The sequence below is a fragment of the Bemisia tabaci genome, chromosome 2, assembly GCF_918797505.1.
Source record: "Bemisia tabaci chromosome 2, PGI_BMITA_v3".
NCBI lineage: Eukaryota > Metazoa > Arthropoda > Insecta > Hemiptera > Aleyrodidae > Bemisia > Bemisia tabaci.
Genome location: NC_092794.1, coordinates 75,499,120 through 75,506,544, shown reverse-complemented (window position 1 = coordinate 75,506,544; position 7,425 = coordinate 75,499,120). Strand labels below are relative to the sequence as shown.

General features: G+C 38.9%; 1 protein-coding gene across 4 annotated transcripts in view; it reads left to right on the top strand.

Moving 5' to 3' along the window:
- The first annotated feature begins 2,595 nt into the window (after positions 1 to 2,595).
- The window catches only part of LOC109042375 (TBC domain-containing protein kinase-like protein), an 88,811-nt gene continuing 83,981 nt past the window's right edge, over positions 2,596 to 7,425 (top strand). For 2 of the 4 annotated variants that reach the window (XM_072296289.1, XM_072296291.1), the window contains exon 1: positions 2,596 to 2,705. The gene's annotated coding sequence lies outside the window, so the exon portion shown is untranslated. The remainder of the gene's footprint in view (positions 2,706 to 7,425) is intronic. The other 2 variants (XM_072296290.1, XM_072296288.1) reach the window with 2 other exon arrangements.

Below are 7,425 nucleotides of genomic sequence, written 5' to 3'. Positions count from 1 at the left end.
TATAGATATTCTGTTAATGTCTCCTTGCGGTGATGCAAAGTTTCTGAGATCTGTCATAAGTGGATTTTGCATTTAGACGGTCACTCTTGCCTGATAAAATTACTGCTCTAGCAGCTTCAAATTTATACTTTGATCTCTGATTCATCACTAAATGACACTCGTGCGGTGTCATTTATCTTTAATCAGTTCAAAGCTATTTCGACAATGAATCATCAAAGGTCTGATCGAAGAAGGAATTTTCTGGTGAGTGCTGCGGCTGAACCGACATCACAACTCAACTTTCAAAAGCATCAACTTATAAAAATTTATGAGGAAGTGGTAATCGTAAGTGGAAATCATGGTAGTGCTCGCTTCTTTCTTAAGCAAATTGTGCGCTCAAAATTTCAAAATCTACTCACCTGCATGTATAATTGAAGAGGAATACGACATGATATGTAGCAGGCTACACTTCATCTATTAATAATACGTAAATTTGTCTTCAGAGCATTCTTAGGAAACTTCCACAATTTTTAGTTTTGTTCCTGAGAGAAAATTTTGAGATGACTCTGCTGGTATTCCCAGTGTCTTTTCAGAAATTTTGTACTTCGTAGGTATCATCAAATACTTAAGTATCAACAGATATTGTACAAGATAGAATCGGACCTTTGATGATTCATTGTCGAAATAGCTTTGAACTGATTAAAGATAAATGACACCGCACGAGTGTCATTTAGTGATGAATCAGAGATCAAAGTATAAATTTGAAGCTGCTAGAGCAGTAATTTTATCAGGCAAGAGTGACCGTCTAAATGCAAAATCCACTTATGACAGATCTCAGAAACTTTGCATCACCGCAAGGAGACATTAACAGAATATCTATACACCAAATTATTTACGCAACTAGGTGAATTTCTTTGGTAAATTATTGCGCTTAAGAGAAAGTCCTGACTGTAGAAAACAAGAAATAATACCTGTACCGATAGCATAACTGTGTATACGCACTACAGTGGTCACTTATAAAGAACAGACACGAACAAACACTTATGACAAACATTGAACAAGAGAGCAGAACTGGATTAAGTAACTGTAGTCTCTGATTTAATTCTACACTGCGAATTTGAAGAGCCATAAGACTCACATCAGATGTGTAAGTAATCACTTGGTTTGGGCCAAAGAAACCTCGAACTACATGAGATCATATCGATAAAGCTTAAGAGGTCAAAAGGCTATAATACTAAATAAATCGTGAACTTCTAACTCTTGAATGAATTCAGGACCACTTACTTAAGATAAAAAAACTGCAAAACATTTGATTTGAGGCGAAAGTGAAAAGAGAATGGTTAAAAAAAAGTAAAAGAAGAAAGTCTGGGTTTGGACATTGGACTTGTAAAACTGATTTTCAGAATGCACCTTAAAATGAGCCGATAGGCCGTGGCTCCAGGTTGTAAAATACGATGAATATTATTGCCAAATGCTTGGTTGAAGTCGAAAATGGATTTAAATTAATTAAAATTAAGAGATTTCGAGTTGTTTGGATCATTTGTGTTATCAATCTGCGTTTGTTTACACGACCGCGACCCACATACGGCAGGGGCACGCAGAGGATCGATAATGGAAATCGTTCAAAAGAGAGATAATATTCTCCGCGCGCAGAAAAATCGATATATCGAAAAAGTGGCGCGCGGAATTATTTTCTGGTGCAGCGCCGGAAAAAACAGTCGGCGAGCAGGAATCGATATATCGAGAATTCTGCGCGCGGAACAGATTTGGAGCGCCGCGCCGGAAAAAATAGTTTTGACACAAACGGCGAGCAGGAATCGATATATCGAAAATTCCGCGCGCGGAACAGATTTGGAGCGCCGCGCCGGAAAAAATAGTTTTGACACAAACGGCGCAAATATATCGAAAACCGGCGCGGAATCCGGAAATTCAGAGATTTTCATCGAAAACTGATTTTTTCTTTCCGCGCGCCAGAAAAAATTCCGCGCGCGCAAGAAAAGGGTTTTGACACTAACGGCGTTCCATAGTATTGCGAATATTTTGAGCCTTTGATCATCAAAATGCAAGGTGTTGTGGTTGAGAAAGTACTGTTTCCCCATAAGAAATTAGAGTCCCTTTATACCCAGAGTTAAGACAACTCGATTATCAGCTGACTCGCAGCCGGCCTTGGCTGGCCATGGAGGCCGAAACGAGTGCACCCAAACGAACGATATTGAGGGATAAGGATCAGGAATCCTGCGATGTCTGTCACACAAAAACAACAGCATCAACAAATTGATCAATTAAAAAGAAAATGAGATTGGTTGGTGAATAATTTCTTAATCTATTTTCATTTTGGACCGATGGAAATAACAATTTACTCTTGATAAACCACAATTAGATAATGTTTTCATTATTCTTGTTCACATTCGAGGTACCGCCATCTTGGTGCACTCGTTTCGGCCTCCATGAGCGAGAACCAATCAGAATTGGATTTTTTTTTAGGCCACTTTCAGGCCAACCAAAAGTGAGTTGTCTTAACTCTGGGTATAAAGGGACTCTAGTCCATACCTGTGTAAATTTGAGTGTCTAATGCCGCAATCAGACGCTGAATTTAGCAGCTGAATGTGGAAGTCAACAGTCATCGCCCAACGGCTGAAATTTAGCAACATTGTAAATCTCTGTTTTTTCCTTTTAAAATTTTTGAATAGATAACCACATAGCAAAATTAAAAGGTAGTTTTTGAAGGGGGGTACCGTTTGGGTCTAAATAGTTAACGTCTAAAAATTTACAGTCTAACCTTTTCAAGTCTAAAAGGTTTACGTCTAAAGTGTTAGCGTCTAATTGTTAGACGTCTAACGACCACCAGGTCTAATTGTTTTGCGTCTAAAAAAGGGTCGTCTAATTATTTAACATCTAATAATTGTTGGGAATGTCGCATTAAATCTTACGTCTAATTAGTTTACGTCTAATTAATTTTTCAGGTCTAATTAGTTTGGGTCTAAATGGTTTACGTCTAAAACGTTTAAGTCTAATTTGTTTACGTATAAATCTAATCGGCGGAGAAAAAACCCAGGCAGCCGTTTTCGTTGCCGGTCATCTGGATGACGTAAGAGAATCCTCTAGCCTTGGCGCGGCGTTTGAATTTATTACGTGGTGCTTCCCCAATAATTTTCTGACTGTTTATTTAGTTTCCTGTGCTCGCTCAACATGGAAACTGATTATTTTAATGTCATTTATTTATTTTTCCTTCTCTCTTTTTCTACCTATTCAATTAATTTGTTTTGAAGCTTTCCTTAGGTACCGGCAAACTACAAAGTAAGGACTGAGACATCATAACTCTTGTTTTCCACATTTTTGCCTGTCCTATAAAATTGAAGGCAAACTATCCGAGTGTTATTGTAATATTTATTATTCATTATGAACGTCAACTATAATAAGTTCTCGGTTCTTCCAAATGGTGCATCATCTGCAAAATTCCATGAACTTTGTTCGCGTGAAATTTTACGCACGAAATTTTATGAAATTTGTTTAAAATTGTAGGGATGCATTCAGGAGGCCAGGAAACAGTGATTCTCGAATTTAAAATATTTCAATCCAAGCTTAAAACATTCACGCATTCAAATTCTTTCGTTTGGTTGGGTGGGAGGGGGGGTTAGGTTGGGGCTACCTATAGCACCTCATAAGGGCAGCATAATACTGCCGGATCAACAGGAAGACCGCAGCTGAAACGATTTCCGGACTTCTAAAGGATTAATTATTAATTCCCAAAAACACATACATTTAAAATTATGTGAAATTTATTCCAGCCTTTTGACATTTCATGAAATGCCACTTTCCATCTCTAATCATCAGCAGTTTTCTTTGTCAGAGTGTTAGACTCATCGATTCTAGGTCTGTTGTCTAATAAAGTTGAAGGCGAAGTTTAAATGTGCGATATTACGAACAGGGAAAGGATTACCAGCATTCCAGAGCCAGACTCGTTAACCTGTTAACTCGACACTGATTTCATCTACTCCTCTGATCAAACCATGAAAAAAAACTAATAATGTTCGCTCAACCACTAACTATGTGCTATATTCGTGCCATAAAGCGCGATATTCCCCCAATTCGGCAGCATGCATGAGCACCTTCTCTGGGTAAAACTCGTTAACCGGCTCCTTTAACCAGGGTTTTTGCCTATCCGGCAAAATTGAAGGCTAACTATGAGTGTTTTTTTTTTTTTTGGACCGACTCCTCTTCTCCAAGTTGATTGCCTATCCTATGGCAATGAAGGCAAACTATAAGCGACCTACGATACTTTTTAAAGGAAAAGCATCGCTGGTGGAGCGTTCCTGCCTCGGATTCGGACTTTCACCAAGGTTTCCTGGTGCGGCCTTGGAAAATCTGACTCGGCCTTGTGCAGAGACGAGGGTATTCGCACCATTACATGTGGGAGGGGGAGGGGGCGTAAAGATATGTCGACGGTGAGACTACCAGGGAGTCTTTAACGTCGCAAACCAAGATACGTGCTCTGGTAGTTCCACCGTCGATGTGCGATTTTCCACGGAATATATGCAAGCCTCATGGCAGTCCGTACATCACATGAAAGTTGCGTTCAAGTCAAAACAGTCTGAAACTTTCCTGGAAATGATGCGATTAAACGCACTGTATTACGGAAAAGAAAGCATTATTTTAATTTTGATGCTTCTCCTGCGAGGAAATCGATCTCCATGCCTTGTCAACCTAGCATTAGCACATAGAAACATCACGGTTTCCGCCTCCTTGCCATTTTTTTTATTTGGGGTGTTTATGAAAATTTGTAATTTATTGGGGAAGTTCCTACGTCTAAACCACCAACTTGCCTCTTCCCTCAAAACTTTTTAGGGGAGTTCCAAAGAGGAACTCCCCTAAGCACGGAAGAAGCACGGAAGAGGCAACTTTTTCAAATCCGAACCTCTAGGGCTACCTCCTTTAAAAAAAAAGAGAAGAAAAATGTTATTTCAAGTCGTAGGTGAAAAGGTTTAAACTTTCATCAAAATGACGACCTTCTAAGTAAACGTCTTAAATTGCGGAAATGTAACATATGTCCGTGGTTGTTTGCCACAAAACTAGGGCTGTTTAAAACGAAAAGAACGATCCCAGCTTTAGCTTTCCTAATTGGTCATTTTGGTTCAAAATGGAAAACAAAGTTCAGTAAATTCTGCAAATTCACCATGAAATTTTTTAGCGCAGCCTAGGGAAATTTTTTGTTCTGCTGAGTCTAAAGTTCATGATCTAAGTAAATAAAAGGGGGGGAGGGTTGGTTCAAATGACTTTTTATTTTTTTAAGACTTCTTGTCCTTACTGTAGACCCTAAACGAGAACTTAATTCTAGGGAAAGAAAGTTTTAACAAGTTGTTCATAACCTTTTTTTTACTGTCAGAACTCACTGTATGACTTAATATTGATGAAAAATTCAAAGAACAACCCCATCAAAAGTTGCGTCTCCCTTGGATTTAGCATTTTTTGTATGGTCCACGGTAAAGACAAAAAAAATTAATTAGTTAAATTAATTTATCAACAGCTAGGTTAAGCATGAACATTTACAACCCTATATTTTCCTGATCACCGCGGTGATCTTTTCTCGGAACCATCATCCGTCATAGCCGCAAAAATCATACAAATCGACCAAGTAGAGAGTAAAATTCAAGCGATATCGTTTACTTGTTTCCCTTTGATACCTACTAAATAAAAATGAAAAATGAAAATAAAAAATAAAAAATGGGAGCGGAAAAAACAAGAAACGCGTTCTTGCAGTTGATTCGTTGTTCCGGAATCCGGAACCCTCTTCCCAACGCTGCCTCAAGCACCTACTCCATAGCAAACTCGGCACAGCTCTGATGCACGTCGCGTCGTTCCGATAATTGGATAACTAAAGTCCTCGAGGCGAGCTACATGGCAACAACTCGCAAGATTTCCGGCTGCTCTCCTTTCCGGATCTTGAAGCGCGTGGTTCAAATTCACGTAGGAGTCGAGTCTACGAGGCGCCGCGCCGTGCTGTTGGAAGTCATTATTAATACCTACACGTTGTTTGTTTGTTATACAAAGACTATTATACATTAAGAAAAATGCACAGTATATGTTTCAAAAATCTTAAGGTAAAACTGCCTAAAATTCGATGCTAGGAACGTCTGCTCTTTTCCGAAAATTTTACGGCGCTCCCCGGAGAACTGGTCTGGAAGGATCAGGCTAATTTTATAAGAATGTTACCCACAATAAATTCAAATATGAGCGTTATCTCCTGCAACTCTTACATTTTGAACCGAGAAAAATTAAGATACCACATGCATCGCAGTCTCTCCCAGCCAGCGGGTCGTTGTATACCAATTTTGGGGGAAAAGCTCCCCATACACAAAAGGGCACCCGCTCATACCACGGCTGCAGTTTTAAAAGCCTTGCAAGTTTAAATTTACATTAGGATTAGAGACTCTTTGAAATTTTAAAATTTCAGAAGAGGGGATCCTCCCTTTTCTCAACCCCATGACATCCTCCTCATGGGACCGCTGGCAGCATACTTTCCCAAAGGCATGCTATCCAATGCATGACTGTGTATACAACGCGTGAAAACTATCCGTAAAATTCGTCATAGGAAACTTCGAAATGTCACGTCTTCTTTTTCAAAATTATAAGGCTATATTGTTTTTATGCGTTTCATGCCATACAGAGTCCATTGCCAAAGTTTTAAAAATTTAATGAAATTTTCCTTCGAAAAGTTTCACGAAAAGCTGCGTTTATGCGCGGCTTGTAAACGCGATTATTCTTCGTGTCCAATTCATCGCTGACCGCTACCCATTCCAAGATCTATCCATGAAAAACTATATACTCTTGGTTTTATCTCGGTTGCCCAGAAGACAGCCATCCGTTTTGAATCGATTTGACGATTTTAACATAAACCAAGAGGGAAATAAAAGCATTGAATATACGTCTCTAACACATACTCAGGAACCAGGGATGCAAATTGACATTTCATTCTGCTGAGAGATGAAATGTTAAAGATTTTCCAGAGGCTGTGTCTGGAACTTGCGACACTTATCCGAGAAGTCAATAGGGAACTGTCCATTTCTTGGGATGGAGAGTCCATTCCAGAAGTTTTTTTTTTTTAAAAAATTTCATAAAATTTCAATTTAGGAAGTTCCATGAAATTTTGCATCTCTGCCTGATAAATATGGAAGTAACAGGATGGTGCAATACTGCTGCCATATACCTTTATATTCTGAGGGGACATCAAATCCAGAAAAATCCAAAAATTATAATTGGAAAAAAAAATCTACCAGCGGATGCCTTGTTATTGAGCAGAATACGAGAGGCAGGCCCGTCCTGGGAAGATAAGGCACGGGTAGGGTGTACCTTATTTTTGAGTTTCGCGGAAATCAAGTATTTTCTATGTAGTCTCTAAATTAACCCCCTCAAAGGTAAAATTTTAAAAGAAATTTAACTCGTGCCTCA